This window comes from Lepisma saccharinum, chromosome 21, assembly GCF_977018435.1.
Source record: "Lepisma saccharinum chromosome 21, izLepSacc3.1, whole genome shotgun sequence".
NCBI lineage: Eukaryota > Metazoa > Arthropoda > Insecta > Zygentoma > Lepismatidae > Lepisma > Lepisma saccharinum.
Window position 1 is genome coordinate 16,567,200 of NC_139249.1, and position 17,504 is coordinate 16,584,703.

General features: G+C 37.9%; 1 long non-coding RNA gene across 1 annotated transcript in view; it reads right to left on the reverse strand.

Annotated features, from left to right (window-relative positions):
• Positions 1 to 17,504, reverse strand: part of LOC146004052 (uncharacterized) — a 61,233-nt gene that overhangs the window by 17,749 nt on the left and 25,980 nt on the right. Inside the window, exon 2 of the long non-coding RNA XR_014443886.1 lies at positions 15,177 to 15,266. This is a non-coding gene — a long non-coding RNA (uncharacterized LOC146004052). The remainder of the gene's footprint in view (positions 1 to 15,176; positions 15,267 to 17,504) is intronic.

Sequence of the window (17,504 nt, forward strand, 5' to 3'; positions counted from 1 at the left end):
GCTCTGTGTCAGCATATAAGCCAAACACCTCATCTTTGTTGTCTTTAGGTGTGGTTAAATATTTTTGTGCAAGAAGACCCAATTCAATAGGATCCTGAGTAGCTTCAATTCTTCGAGGAGCAATAGGACTAGGTGTATGAATACTAGAAAGTGGGGTGATTGGATAATCTAATATGTTCCTAGCAGCTACAGGTACAAGCTCTGTGATCAAATTTTGATTTTGCTCTGTAACAGTTTTGATATTCTTACCTAATTCACCAATAGCATCAATGATAGGCTGTTCTGTTTGTTTGTGTTGTTCATAAATTCCTCGGTTCTGTGATTTCCATCCCTTAAATCTTTTTACAAGATAATCTCTTAACTTAAGATCATCAATGATTGGCCTTTTCATGTTTATTTATTTATATTTCAATGTCTAGAAAATTGTTGATTTTATTTCTGTATTTGCCACTATTGGGTGTTCTTGTCATATCAATTGTGACAAACCCATAACTGTCTTGATTCCAGCACCTGCTGCAAAACTTATAAAAATCATTGTAGCTCAAGTCCCCACCTACATATTCATCATGTATGTGTTTGAGGTTGGTATGATCTTGATGAAACACACATATAAAATTGCTGTTGTCTCGGATCAGTTGCTTCGGTATTTTAGAAAAAGTCTGTGCCAGGTAGAAGCAATCAATGTTTTTGTGTCGGCCCTGTGTAAAGAAATTTCTAACCTTGTTTTGATTATCCAGTATAATATCATCAAACACAACAACAGAATTATCGAGACATTCATGAAGTGGCTTAACATCTGATTCAAAAGTGGCAATATCCAATCCATCATATAGCTTCATCAGCTGCTGATATTTTAATTGTTCCAAGCTCTTAGAGAAGACATACAAGTGCCTGTTTTTCCAGTCTAACCAGTTGGGTGCCAATAAAAAATTATCAACCATTAGTGTAGTTTTACCACAAGCCGATGGCCCAACAATAAGACACCTAATATTATCAGGCAGCAAGTTGCCATTTCTCTTATTCTGTTGTTCAGGTTCTGGCAGCCTTTTTATAACATCCCAGGTGCTCATATTATCACTTTGTCTGCATCGATCCAGCTGTGTTCTGGAAGTCCTAGAAATTTGACAAATAACTTGTTGCCTTTTCTGCGGATGATTTTTTCTATGAGATATGTTTCAGGCTGTTTAGTTTTGCTGAGTTCTTCTTCATAGAATCTGCCTTTGAGAATTTCTCCTCGGTGATCTTTTATTATATATGTGTTAAGGGTCCCAGGTTTAACTTGAACCACTGTAAATAATTCAGTGCTCCAGTTTCTTGTAAAGCCTCTTTTGAATAAGTGCTTATATTTGCTGATTCTTATTTGATCACCCACCTTGTATTTGGCCTTTCATGTTGTTGGCTAGTATCTAGGATAATAAACAGTCCTGATCAATTTTTGCTCATCAGATGAAGTTACTTCAGAGGGTTTCATGTTGATTGTGGAATGGACCGAGTTGTTATATTTATGTAGAAGTTCTGGAAGAATATTAAGCCATTTATAATTACCTTGAAGTGTAAATTGTTTATACATAAGATTTTTTAGGGTTTTGTTGAATCTCTCTACAATTGAGGCCTTGAGATCACTGTAACTCGAATAATGTTGTATTGACTGGCTTTTAATAAATTGTTGGAACACAGAATTATAAAATTCTTTGCCATTATCTGTTTGCAAATAGCGCGGTGATCTTCCACTCTGATTGATGATTGTCCTGATGGCTTCTGTAACACATTTTCCAGTCTTGGATTTGAGTGGCACAGCCCAGGCAAATTTTGAAAATGTGTCTATTACAGTGAGTAGATACTTGTAGCCCTTGTTGATTTTGTCTAAGTTTTTCAACTTTCCACTTGCCATTTCAATCAAGTCGCTCTGCCATAAATCATCTATGCCCTTTGTGACTACTGGGAGTCTCTTATAATTATGTCTGGCTTGTCTGTGTAATTCATCAACAATAATTTCTCTAGACATAATATGTAAACAAGAATATTGCAACTATGGGGTGTTCAGCAGCTGATACTGCAGGATTTTCTAAATATAATTTGTCCCCTATTTGTATTTTAAATTCCAGAGATCCATCATCTTCAGCATAGGCTGTTTCTAATGTATTGGGGTCTGTAAAATCCTCTAACTCTACACTGGTGATTTTTACTTTGTTGTCAGCATTTGTTATTGATAAGGTAGGGTAGTGGTGTGCCTGTGGTTGAAGCCAATATTTGATCTTGATTGGTCTCAATGTGCCCCCAACAAAAAACTGGTAATAAAATTGTGCAGGGGACAGCATATATATTTTGCCACCTGGTGTAAATGGTGAATCATATTCTTTGTTGGGGATGCTGTACAATTCAAGAATTACTGTATGTTTTGGATTCTCAATTATGCCTGTTATTTCCTTTTCTGCTGTGAGCAATCTGCTTGTTACAGATTCAAGGTGCTCATTGATGGTCCTAACAACATCATCATGGCCTGGCTTAATTTTTATGTCCACAACAAGTTTCTTGTATTGTTGCACAATCTCTTGAAGCTGGGTGGCAAAAACAGACAGGGCATTTGCTTGATTGGATTCCATGGTCCCTAGCTGTTGCTTGATATTAGCTACAATTTGTTGCAAATTTTCAATAACTGCCAATTTTGAATTTTGAGCAGTAAGATCATGGACCTGTCTTCTGATATCCTCAAACAGGGCATGCAGTTCATTAATATGTTGATTGGTTGGTGGAGTGGCCACTGTCTGAGTAAGTTGTTTGATCTCTGTCTGGATATTCTTGATATCTTCTGATTTCAATATCCTATTCACTGCCCTCTTAATATTTTTAAGTTCCTGTGATGTGGGCAGATTTGATACTGTATTTTGCAAAAATTCAAGTGCCAATTTCATATTGTTTAATTCAGATGCATCAGCCACATTTTGCATAGCATTTTGGAGCAGGGCTATATCTGCCTGAGTGGGTGTTGATTGTTGTAAAATTTCAAGTTTTGTTTGGATATCATCGATCAAGTGATGAAAATGAGATAGCTCAGATTCAGTGTTGAGGTTTTCAAGCTTTGTGATTTGTTGCTGGACACTGACAAGTGTATCTACAATACCGGGCAGGCGGGATTCTAGTACATTTGCCAAATCACTTTGCACTGCTGCTATTGTACCTTCAAGATGGGTTATGGAACTTTGAATTTTTCCAAAATCTTCATATGTTTCAAGTTGCAGCTTAATATTTGCTACACTCCGAGTTATTGCATTCAAAGCATCAGAAGATGGCAAGTTGTTCATAAAATTTTCAAGTGTCTCAATTTTTTCTTTAACCTCGGCTATGGCATTGTGCAGAGGATCCAGATTAGGTATTTGGAGTGATTGAATCTGTTCCTTTAGAGTGGAAATCACTAGATCAAAATCTTCTTGTGATTTTATGCTTTTGACAATTGTTTGGAGCTGTGCCTGGACATTATTTATTTGCTCTTCCGTTTGTTGTTTCAATTGCTCAGAATTGGTAGCCTGAGTCTCAAAATTTGGCTTGAAGAGCTGCTACAGCTTCTTCTAAACTTTGAAAATTATCTAATGTGGCCAGATCAGTATATTTCTGAAGCAACAATTTGAGTTCAGAGTCAATTTTAAGAAGAGGGTCCATGCATTGTGATTGCAAATTTGTAATTTCTAATTGAAGACTGGCATTGAGTGTGGTTTGTAAAGCTTGTAAATCACTTCTTAATTTCTTGACTCTGACATCAAGCATAAGAATCTCATCACTGTGATCTTCATGTCTTGTATGGCCAAATATATCATTAGGCATTTTTGTTTTATTGGTTATTTATTATTGAGTATCTGATTCTTAATTCTATAAAAAAGGGTATAAGCTTGTCATAAGATCCAGGGACCTCAATATATAAGCAGTCACCAGCAGAAACAGTATATACAGTGCCAGAAATCATGTTTGAGTGCTTAATTCTATAAATATTTCTCCCTACTGAAATCTTGACATCACCCTCAGGGGTTGTAATAAATTGCAATTGCCCACCTACAGGTAATTGGTAATGATTTAAATTATTGTTAAATATGTACAATATTTTGCCTGTTTCATCATCAACATCTGTAAGTATGCTGTTCAGATGAATAATTAACAAGCCACTCAGTTTAGATATCATATCAGAAGAGGGTTGTGGTGTTGGCAGCTCCATAATAGCCTGTTTTTTGAACCCAAATAAGTTCATAGGCATGTTTATTTATTTCAAATCATGCTCTGTGTTTGGGCATTGATTCCCATTTTTCAAATCACAATACCCCCAAGGTAAAGTATGTATGCCACATGATAAAATGCATCTCTTGTCATCATGTGGGTCCAGAGCCACTTTTCTTACAACATTTGAAGTCAATAAGTGATCCTCACTCTGAATTCTATTTTCTGATGTTTTGATTAAATTCTGGGATTTGAGGCAATTTTTATAATCTTCAAATACAAGATCTTTGTCAACAGTCACTCTGCCAATGCCCTTGGCCTTTTTGGCAACAGCGCCACTACATGTTTTAAAACTGTACATCTTGGCACTTAACCCAGCAAATTCCACAATAACATCACCAAGTGTCTCATCTTTTAACTTGCCAGGCACCTTTTTGTTGTGGTGGTGTTGAATCTTTGTATGTTCACTGGTATCAAAGTATGGAAACAATTCAGGCTGTAACATATCTTGATAAACATCTTCTGTTTGAATATCAAGAATAAAACTATCCGTGTCCATGTACATCAATTTTACACGATCACCATAAAAAGGTTTCAACACATCATAATACAATATTAACATATGTAATTTGGCCAATTCCAATATCGCAGCCCCTACATAAATAGGTTTATCAAACTTAATCTTTGTTTTCTTCATGTTGAAAAGTGCCATGTGCGCATCATAAATTCTTCCGTAATTGAAATTAGGCTTTGCAACCAATTTTTTGCTCAGGCTGGGGTCAGTAATTATTTTAACATCGGTATGTTTTCTGACATTTTCAATAGTTTTGCCATACACAGAATTAACCATCAATTTAAACAAGCCCTTATCAAATTGGCTCTTTGCAGATGTTCGAAGCTCTGTATTTGTATCAATATATGGTTTCAACCATTCTGAGTGCCTGAACCTCAAGACTTTGCCAACTTTGGTCACTTGAACACCATGTTTCATCAGGAACTGGAGGTTTTTGTAATATGTGACATATCCCTGTTTCGGCTCCAGAGTCATCATGAGCTTCTTCTGTTTAGAGCCAGGTGAGCACTGAACCTCGGGAATTGGGGGCAGATCAGATAATTTGTTGTGTAAATTATCTGGAATTGTCAGATCAACCTCTAAGATTAGGCCAGAGTCACTGTCATCAAAATTCTGAAGATCTTCAATGTTAAAATCTTCAACCCATTCAAGCCCTGCATATGGCAGTTTTTGCATCATGGCATGACCATAGAGGCTGTTTGCATCTACATACGTTATATAATTTGATGGCCGTGCTGGATCATAATCAGGCATATATTTGTTATTTGCTCTGGCATATCTCTGGGAACATTGCACCATGCCTCCTCTTATACATTTCTCCATAAACAGATACATATCTTGATCGTGGATCAGATCCAATTGCATTTTGGTGTTCAAAAACGTTGCGGCCCATGCTAGGCCCGGGGCACTGTAAAAATACATTGGATCCAGTCTATAATTTTGCATAGAAGATTTTCTGAATGCCTGCAATATATCAGCTAAGAGGGTGACATCAAGTTTCAAATATGCCTTGTGATAATCACCAAATGTCTTGCATTTTAAATTGTTCCACATCAATTGGGCATGGTGATAATCTTCATCAGTGATTCCAGATCCTCTGATTTTACTGTAAAACTCTTCTTGCGGTGGCAGGGAACACTCATCAAATTTAGAAAAATCTGTAACATAGTCATTTGGATATACACCCTTCCGCCTAATTAATTTCAGGTCCTGATTTGGAAACAATGCACGTGTGATTTTGAATTGATCATCAGATAATTGAGTGGCCAGTGTAGCCAGGCTAGCAGATAAAATTCTGTAAGAATCAAGAAATCTTATGTGAATAGGAACACCATTAACTTTAATTATTTTGCTAATAGATATATATTTCTCATCATTTTCAGCTAAAATATTTAAATTCTGTTTGTCAAACCCCTCGTATCTGATCAGATGATGGAAATCATAATTGGATGCTCCATGGCAAAATATGGGGACAAATCTTGGTCTCTTGATCTTAATATTACAGCTATTACACAGGGCCATTAAGAATTTACCATCTGTATGAGAATGGTGTTTCACCTTGATATTTGTATCTGAAAATTCAGAATCACATACCGGGCATTTTTCTGCATTGTTGAAATCTTCAATCTGTTCCTCTGTTAAAGGCAACATAGGATTTGATTTTAATAAGATGTTAGATGCTATGTCACGGCACTCATTTTCTATTCTATGTGCAAATATTTTGATGGCATTTGGTCCCATGTATGAATATTCTTTACTAGCTACACCATCCCGTATAACCATATAACAAAAACTGGAAGGTTCATGTAGCTGGTATGGTGTAATTGCAGATTCTTCAGGATCTGGATTGCAGAATGCAAGAGGTTTGAGGTTCGATTCAAAATCACAGACAATATATGCTGGGTGTTAAAACAAGGCTTCAAACTTTTTGAATTTGCAATTTTCACTTGGATTGGGCATCACCATATGAACAGGTTTATGATTCCCACAGTATTTCAGATGCTCAATTAACTTGTTTTTGGCAATTTCTGTATTACATTCAGGAACCCTATTTACCATTTTTTGACCATCAAATACAGTTAAACATCTTCTGCACAACTTAAATATTCTATTAGATTTGTCTAGTTGTGTTCTGACTATAGCTTCAAGATTATGTATCAGAGTATAATGATATGTGCTATTCCCTTCAATTAAGAGCAGATCAATCGGAATAGCAGATTCATCATCAAGTGTACTGATTCTGAGAGGTGCTATCGGGCAATTGCCAGTGGAACAAATAAATACATTAATAGATAATTGTTTGCCATTGATGTGCCTGGCCTTTTTTTCAAATTTATCAATATTCTGAACAGACATTGGATATTCTAAACCCTCTATTGCATCGTCAAAAAGATGTTCATGCTGTTTATAATAAGTTATTCTCTGAGGATTTCTTGAAACTGGATACAAAGCAGCTAATATACACCACAAAAAGCATTTCTGGTCATTATTTTTTATATTGACCACGGCTCTTTTGTTTTTGATATTGGCAGGTAATGGCACATATGTAGATCCTTGTAATGGGCTGAATTCAGAAAGATTAACATATAACTTGTGCGGAGAGCCACATAGGCTCCATCCGGACTCTTTTGCCGCAAATTCAGAGTGTTTGATATTCAGTTGATCCATCAATCTGCTTATTATTTTATCTGAATTTGCATTTGAATATACCGGTACAGTTTCTGTTATGTGGGGCTGTGTAAATTTTGTGCCATTTGGCTTCTTATATTGTGTAAACAATTTGAGGGAGAGCTTATAAGAGCCATTTTGTGCATTAAGAATTGCCTGCAGATCAGAATTTATACTGTTCAAGAAATTCTCAATGCCACATCTTGGCTCTGATACAAACCGGTGATCCCTTAATTGGCCGTTAAAACTGCTACGGATGGGTGCATAGCGTGGCTGTTTTGCTGCTCTGGCATTAAGAGGTACTTCGTGCCTTCTTTTCAGACCAGATGTGGATGGTTGTGTTGATGATTGTGCAGAGCAAGTATCTTTATGTGTATATGTGAAGTATTGCATGCTGTATTTTCTATTGCATTTGGGGCAAATTTTTGTGGGAGTTCTGTATTTGTCCGGGTTACAAATCTTTTGGTGCTTGGCCCAATTGGGGCTGGATATATTCTTATTGCATTGATTACAATATTTTTGACTTGGCATTTTTGTTGTTGTTTATTATATACAATTTCCTGGGATTCAAATCAAAATTCTATGCTGGATAAAAATATCAGTTGGGTTCAACACTGTGCTTTGTGTGTGTGTATGTATGTGTGTATGTGTGTATACACTTAATATTTTTGGCTTTGGTATTTATATACAATTTCTTGGGATTCAAATCAAAACTCTATGCTGGATCAGTTGAGTTCAGTGCAGACAAAAAAACTGCATAGCTCTATGTCAATTAGTTCTTGAGATTTTGTATTTAGGAACCACTTTGGCCCCCCTGCCAAAAATTGGTTTTTATTGTATCAGTGTATATTGTCTCTATGACCTTACTTGGGTTATTCCGCCAAATTATATGCTTCAAGTCTCCTATACTTTGGTGGAGCCTGTTCAGGTTCTGCCCCCCACTTGTGGGTTCCACTGCCGATCCAGCAATGGTGAAGAATCTGCACTGTGCCCTGGCTTATATAGATTTACAGAGCCAATAGAAACACTGCTTATTTAAACGTAACACATAATCACATTATGTCATAAGCAACCAATCAGAAAACACCACATAATCACATTATGTCATAACCATTTAATCAATTAATATTGCACAACATAATGCAATAGAAGTGGACCGGGAAGTAAATATGTATGGATGTGGGTGGGTGGGTGTGTTGGGGTGGGTGGGGGTGTATTCAGAAACATGAGCTATTCTCTAACATTTTTGCCGAAGTACTTTCTTCTGAGTGTATCCCGTTTTTCTGCTGAGCGTACATGCAATCCATACCGCAGCGCCATGCCTCAGCGCCGGGGAAGCGGAATTGTCCGGAACTAATCGATGTCAATAAGACTGCCGGAGCTTTTGCTAATAAGACTCAATGCAGGCAATAGGACTCCCGTGCCAAGTATCGATCCCACCGCTTTGGGGCCGTCATGCGCACATATTGTTCAAGTATTGATCCGTGCAGAAGAACTGGCCGTGTCGCAGGTTTTTTTTTCAGCGGCCTTCAGAGGCACTGACCCTCCGCAAATACCTGTGCGGACATGCATGTCTAGAATGGCAATAACCTTGTTATGTATTGATTTTTGTATAACAGGCTGAGACAGATATAACCATGACCCTAAATAAGAATAGATTACAACAAACAAGCTGGATGTAACAAATATCAGATTTTGTATAAAAAAATGCAAAATATCCCAGTTTCAATTCAATCCATTTATCTGAATCGAAGAAACCAACAATTCACATATCCCCATATCATTGTATGTTTGCCCTATTAGTACCTCTTTTGCTGTTGTGCTCAATTAATTTTCACTAATTGGCAATTTTCTTGAAGAGGCCTAATAGAACAAGATACGGCGGTATGAGAAATATGTGAATTAAAGATATTTTAGCAATATACGACGTCTTAAGAAAGGCATATTCGGCTCCAAAGTACTTTGTCTAACACTTACTACCATTCCCTATTACTGGCAAAAAGAGTTAAAAATATTGACATAATGAAAAAAATTGACTTGTTCCCAAGTGTTCACCGAGTTCAGACATTTGCACATAGATGGCCCTGTTGTTGTTGCTTATTAAATATTTGGAATATCTCTAAAACAGGCAAATTTTGTTTACTGTTTTCTACAATTGGCAGTACTGACATGTATTACACACCAGATGAATTCAAAGCACAGAGACCCATGTTTGTAATCAACACTTCAAAAAGAAAACAAGTTGTGGTTAATGACAGGACAAACATTAAAATTATCTGTGAATTCCATGAGGCATTACCTGATGACACCATTTGTAGTGTTATTCTCATAGGTGAAAAATCATATGTTTATGATGTAAGAAATGAGAGAGTCACGGAGCAATTCTAGAAGGTCTCTACATATTGCATTGTCTTAATACTAGATATGCAAATTGAGCCTGGTGCCCAATTGAACTTAAACCAGAAATAAATATGTGTGTGTGTGTGTGTGTGTGTGTGTGTGTGTGTGTGGCCTACTTTTATGTGTGGGCAACAAAAGGGGCATATTTTTAACAAGTTTATGGACAACAATCTCACAGAAGTGCCTTTTATAAGTGTATGCAAATCAATCTGAGGGGGTTCATACTTTCCGAGGGGCATTTTTACAAAAATCTTGAATTAGACGGGGTTCCACACTTGAGCAATAGGCATGTTGAGAATTTTTCGGAAAGTATGAACCCCCCTCATACTTTCCGAAAAATTTTCGAAGGCATTTTTTACAAAAATCTTGAATTAGACGGGGTGCTACACTAGAGCAAAAAGCTCATATGGCCATGTTGAGCTTGTTTTAAGTATAGCAAAGCTGCTTGAGGGGAGCTCATACTTTCTGGCACTGTCCCTATCATAAATACCACTACTCATGATACACTCCCTGATGACACCATATGTAGTGTTATTCTTATAGGTGAAAAATCATATGTTTATGATGTAAGAAATGAGAGAGTCACAGAGCAATTCTAGAAGGCCTCTGCATATTACATTGTCTTAGTACTAGATATGCATGTTGAGCCTGGTGTTCAATTAAAATATTCGGGTTAACATATTAATACTCTGAACTGACTGTCAAGTATTACACTAGAGGCAATAAGCTCTTATGAGCATCTTGGCTTAGTTTTAATGTAGCCAAAACAATATCAAGACGGGCATATTTTTAACAAGCTTATGGACAACAATGTGGCAGATGTAGCTTTTGTAAGTGTAGGCAAATCAATCTGAGGGGGGTCATACTTTCACGGGAAATTCCCGAGGGCATTTTTACAAAAATCTTGGGTTAGACAGAGTACTACACTTGGGCAATAAGCTCATATGCACATCTTGAGCTAGTTTTAAGTGTAGCCAAATCTGCCTGAGGGGGGGTCATACTTTCTCGGGTTTATAATGTAGTATTTTACACTACTAAGCTTTGAGAAGCAAGCAAGATTTTTTTTATGGATAGCACTTTTAAGAGTTGCAGTAAACAATTTTCGCAAATTTATACCATTCATGCATACTTTGGAAGCTCAAAAAACGGAACAAATATATATCCAGTTATATTTGCTCTCTTGTCTACTCGACTTTTCCGCCTTGTTATTGAGGCCATACCAGAGTGGAATCCAGCGACGGTGACAGTCGGTTTTGAATCGGCAGCAATTTCTGCCCTTAAAGTTGTATTTCCCGCAGTAGAGGTAAAAGGTTGCTACTTCCACATGAGAAAGTGCATCTGGAGAAAAGTTCAAGATTTGGGACTTGCTTGTGAGTATATGAAGAACGAAGAAGTGAGAATGATCATCCGCATGTGTGCTGCTCTGGCGTTACTTCGGCCTGAGGATGTTCCCGACGGCTGGCTGGAAACACATTCCAGAGTGCCTGACAATGAAAAACTTTCTGAATTTTTGGACTATTTCGTGGAGAGATGGATGGAAAACGAGAAGTTCCAGTCGAGCTTTAGAGTTGTTACAACAGGCGTCATCGAACCACCAACTCTGTCGAGGAATGGCACAATAAAATTATTAAGTGTGATGGGAATCAGTAAAATTCACTTGACTGTTCAAGGCAGAGCAGGCATGCTAGAGCAATAATGAGAGAAAGCAGGGCTAGCGGCCGGAGGGGAAGGTCCTGCGGTGTTTGCCTAAGGGGAGGGAGGGGACAGTGGTTCACGCGCAGCTAATGGACTGGTGGCGATTGTCACTAGTGCAGGCCCGTAGCCAGGCAGGGGCCAGGGGGCCTCAGTCCCCCCTGACACTGAGGTCAGCCCCCTTGACATTAAGTAAAACTATTTTGTGTAATTTGTTTGCACTGAAAATGTAGACAGCAGATATAATTTTGCTCACAACTTTGATGAAGGATAAATTCAGGGAGCATGAACAGCAGCTATTACATTCGTTCATCTTAATTATAAGAAGAAGTGTAAGTAGCAGCAAGTATTTAGGAGATTCTCTTCTCTAGACTTCAGAAAGCACAGGGGAGCTTCTTTATCTGTACCTTCGTTGCCCCTGTTGCGACTTCCCATTTATACAGAAATCCGTGACTTTGATGTAATTATGCAAATTCCCTCCGCATCTGCATCAAAGGTTAACAGCTCCCAAGTTTTGGGAACGAAGGGAAGATTTATTGTTTCGGCTGGGGAGTGGAATGTACGGTAGGTACTATGATTGAATATTGTCCATCTTTTCTTGGGTGATATAAATATCTGTATTATCAAACGTAGTATGGAGTGTGTAGTAAGGGATGATTTCAGTAGCAGCCAATTAACACTTCAAGCGATATTTTAAAATATTTAGAAAAATGTAGTATTTGTGTGATATTTATAAACTTTATGTAACTTAATGACCCCCTACCCCACACATAATTTACCTTCATTTAACCCTGTTAAACGTTTGAAAAATGGACTGATTTACAAAGCCCCCCCTGATAGCCCGTGAGCCCCCCCCCCTGGAGATCAATTCTGGCTACGGGCCTGCACTATTGGCGATTAACTAATCGAGAAGATGTGAATGAGTGATGATACGTATAATGAAATTCATGAAGAACAATCATGCCCAGTCCGGAATTCGAACCCAGGACTACTGGCGACGTAGCGGTCTGTGCTAACTACCCTGCAAAGAGAGAAAGAGAGAGAAATCAGCAATGGAAGAAGGAAGAGAGAGGAAAAGAAAATGAGAAAATGGAGGAAAAAGAACACAAGAAAGAAAAACAGGAAAACAGCGATAGAAATCAGGAGAGAACAATGATATAGAAAGCGACAAAGAAGAATAAACTGAGTAAAGAAGAAAGGAGCACGAAGAAGGAAAGAGTAAATGTTGAGAAAAGGGAACAGAAGGGAATAAAATGTAAAACAAAGTACGAAAAGGAAGAATAATACATATCGAAGGCAAGTATGTTGTGAAATTGACGAGAATTATATCTCGGCTCTAATACGCACTGTTGTTTCATCTGTTCCCTTCCCTTACCTTTGCGTGTGCGTGCATTCTATAAATACACGCACCAATGGATGTTCCCGCATTCGATCGGACGCTAGCACGTGTCTCCCGATCGGGGGGAAAAAATGTTAACTTTTGACAAAGACCAGGAGAGAGGTCTCCAGTGTTGAAAGGAAGGGATATTAGAGAGAACGTAATGAGTTTATTTTACTCGTTAATTGCTAAGATGATGATGAGTGACGAATAGAGAAAATTGATCAAGGAACGATCAGAAAGAAACACTCCTGTTCAGGCAGGAATTCGAATCGTGAGAGCTGGCCTCCGTGAAGGAGTGGTTAGAACATCGCGCCGCTACGCCAGGGGTCCCGGGTTAGAATCCCGGCCTGGGCATGGATGTTTGTGAGTGTCCATTCATCAATTTCATCATATCATCACTCATCTCCATCTTCGCAAATTAGCCAAAAGTGGCAAAGTAAAATAAAGCAAATCAATCAATCAATCGAATCGTCAGTCGAGTTCTAAATATGTTTCAATGTGCCGGTGAAAATCTTACATACGAATATTATATGTAAAGGCAAATCTTCCCTCTGCACATTTCAACGCGCCATGAAGGCACATACTGTGTGCGATTGGCGAAAGCATGTGGTGAAGTGTGCAAGGGCATGAACAGAACGCAACATTATACGAGGGTCACTATTTATATTTTGAGCCTAACAATGAAAAAACAGCAATTTGGCATTGAAAACTGCTTTATTGTTTTTCGAAGTATTCTCCTTTATGGTCAATGCACTTTTGCATTCGTTCGAACCATTTGTCAAAGCAGTTTTTCCAATCTTGTTGAGACACCTCCATAATATGGTTTTTGAACGCATCAACGGCGTCTTCCGCCGACGAAAATCGTTGTCCACGCAATTTATTCTTGACATTCGGGAACAAGAAGAAGTCATTGGGTGCCAAATCAGGACTGTACGGCGGATGACCCATCAATTCGATATTTTGACTGTTCATAAAGTCGGTTGTTAGACGAGATGTGTGACAGCTGGCATTGTCTTGATGAAGAATGATCCGACGGCGTTTGTTTGTTATCCGTATTTGACCGAAGACCTCTGGCAAACAAATTGTTGTGTACCATTCAGAGTTGACCGTTCTACGTTTCTCTAAAGGCACAGTTGCCACATGACCAGTTTTCTCGAAAAAACAGGCGACCATTTGTTTCGATGTGCTTCGAGCGCGAACAACTTTTGTTGGATTGGGTTCATCTTGAAACACCCATACAGTCGACTGCTGTTTACGTTCCGGCTCATATGCATATATCCATGATTCGTCACCTGTTACAACCTTATATAAGTCTTTTGAAGCACCACGATTGTATTTATTGAGCATTTGTTTCCACCAATTGACGCGAGTGTCTTTTTGAGTTTTTGTCAAATTGTGTGGGATCCAACGAGAACATACCTTTCTCACAGCTAAATGATCACGTAATATTTTATATATGCTGGTGGAACTAATGCTTATGGTTGCCTCAATCTCACAGTATGTCACATGACGATCTTGCAGTATTAGGTTTTGCACAGCATCAATGTTTTCTTGAACAACAACTGATTTTGGACGACCTTCGCGAATCTCGTCGGTGAGCGAATGGCGGCCACGATTAAATTCGTTATACCAGCGTTTCACAGTGGCAAAGGATGGGGCTTCATCGCAAAATGTGGAAGTAAGTTGATCGATGCACTCTTGTCTTGATAATCCACGTCGAAAATAGTAAAAAATCATCGCACGAAAATGTTTACAAGTTAATTCCATTTTATTGTAAAAAAAAGGGTAAAGTGCTCCCCTGTGCTTAGCACCACGCCATGAAGGCGTATAGGGGGTGTGGGGGTAACGCCCCACACTTTCTTGATCCGGTCGTGAGTGGGGGTGATGTGATCAGCATCACGCCCCTGACCGCCTTTACCCCCCAGGGTTTCCCCCAGGTACCCATGTTATTCGACGCTGGGTGGGCGCCGAGGCCGCTTCCATCGTTAAAAAAGTTCTCGGATTTGAACCGGCCGGGGATCGAACCCGGGACATTTAGCATGGTAGTCAGACGCGTTACCGACTGAGCCACCGCTGTTGTCGCGCAATCTCCAATACAACATAAACAACACAAATCAAGCTATTGACAAAACATTTGAAGTACGTTATGGTCAATAATGCCAGACGATTCCGTGCAAACGTCAAATCGCGCCTAACTTCAATCAGTGTTGCCAAGGCTCAAAATATAAATAGTGGCCATCGTACACAACTTGTACTCACCAATGTAGAGAGGCTTACACAACACAACACCCTGTAAACGTCCTTCAATTGTGCGCTTCCACAGAGCTCAGAAACGAGGAGAGCGAGAACCTGGAAGGGCAATAATAATGAAGTGTTTTTTTTTGTTTTGTTTTTTTTACTTACGAAAAGCATGAACAGAGAGACAACAGGGCACATTTGGAGTACTGCGAAGTGCATGATTTCTTGGTTTTTGTATGTTCCCCCAACCCAACATCCGTGTCATTACCTATTGGTACTAATACAAAGTCACGCACAAGCCTAAAATTTGCTGTTCAATGCTCCTCTTTGCAAGCGAAACTCTTGCTTGCAATGGCGCTGTTTTTGTTTACGTTCTTGGGATTATACGAGGGTGGATCATTAAGTGAGAATCGAAATTTCAAATGGGTAACTGGCAACGGTGCTATCAACCCGACTGACGTTATTTTCATCACTTTATGCACTGAGGCTAATCTGGAATTTGAAGCTTCATGAAGTCCGACAATATGCACATACGGTCAGTTAAGGAATTGAAATGGTCTCACTACGGCGGCAAAGTTAAAAGTCATTGGCCATCTCCTATTGTGTTAGACCACAAGACAATTTGCCAGAGTGAATTCACATATTGTTTGGATCTTTGATAGATAGTACATTATAGAAAAGAAAGCATTTATTACAATTTTAAAAATGTAACAAGGCTGGGTAACATGTACAGAGAAACACGGAAAAACAAGGCACAGTGACAATGAATTATTACATCTATTGTATTAATAATATTTATATATGTAGTTTAGACTATGTTTTAGCATATATACGTTTCTGTATTTTCTATGCGTGTGTGTGTGTATGTAGAATAAGTATGTATACGTATGAGCATATTACCTAGAGGAGCATTGCTATATATATATATATATATATATATATATATACATATATATATAATATAAGTATCATTCTATACATATATATATATTATTAATTATATATCGTTTTGTATATATTAATAATATTCATTACATAATGCAAATTACAGTTTGTGTGCCAATATAAGTTTCTTTTCATATATAGTTGTAATTTTAATAACAGCTTATGTGAAAAATTAACATAGCATAATGGGAAGAAAGGGAGAAAAGTTACACACACACACAAATACATATATATATATATATATATATATATATATATATATATATACACATATGTGTGTGTGTGTGAATAATGATATGCATATGCATATTTATAATGTTAGTAAATATAAAAGCAAATTACTAAATATTTAAGAATACATTATTGTTAAATAATATAGACGAATTAACTTGTTACTTTTATTTATATAGCCTATGGGATATTTATAAAGTAGCAAACGTATTCCTTTACTAACTGGTTAAAGATATCAATAAATTACGAAATATATTATAAAATAGTTGAAATAGTGTTATTATGTATACGTTTCTGTTTAGTTGTTGCTATCTATTAATATAAATGCATTAGATTTCATAGTTATATGTGTCTTGCATTGTTGCTTTACTGTTATTGTGCGTATATTGTTATTGGTGTGGATCTGTTAGTGATCTCTTGAAAGAGAGAGAAAGAATTGAACCCTCACAACCACACTACTGTGTGTGTGTTTTCGATATCTTTAGTCAAGTAGTATATTTGAAGTCAAAACGAATTGCGGAGCAAATACAGAATACCGGAAGTATCTTCAATTGCTTCAAAATTCGGCTAATTTTGACCTCGTAATCACGAATCTGCAGTTAAAATTTGGCGGTTACGTCTAGAAATTGCGAAATAAGTCGAAAAAAGTGGGCCCGTGAACGGAGTAAACACCATTGATTTATGAAGAAAACACCTATTTTTTGCAATGATTAGTGTTTCAAAACTGTTTACGATCACCCTTAATTTTTACTAAGCTTGCCTAACCTAACCTAACCTAACCTTACCGTGAATGGTTGGTGAGGCAAACATATTTTTCAACTTTACGCAAGACGCCATTTTGTCACATGCAAATGAACGCTCCATGCAATGGGTCTCACTTATTGCACAACACTTGAGCAACGTTGTGTTATGACTACGGTAGCAAGACCAGGGACCTGTAACGTAACGCAATTCATTGGTATTTGTCACCGTTCCGCGTTATTTCCGTACCGGGTACCGCGTACCGGTGTAACGGGGAATTTGGACTCCGTAGAAAACTGACTGTACAGTCAATTTTCTACGGAGAAAAATGACTGCCCTTTTCAGTTCCCGTCAATTAAGCAGGAGGTAAAATATCCCCGTAGAGAAATGACTGGCTCCCAATTCCCACTTAAAAGAGGGGGTACAAATTCC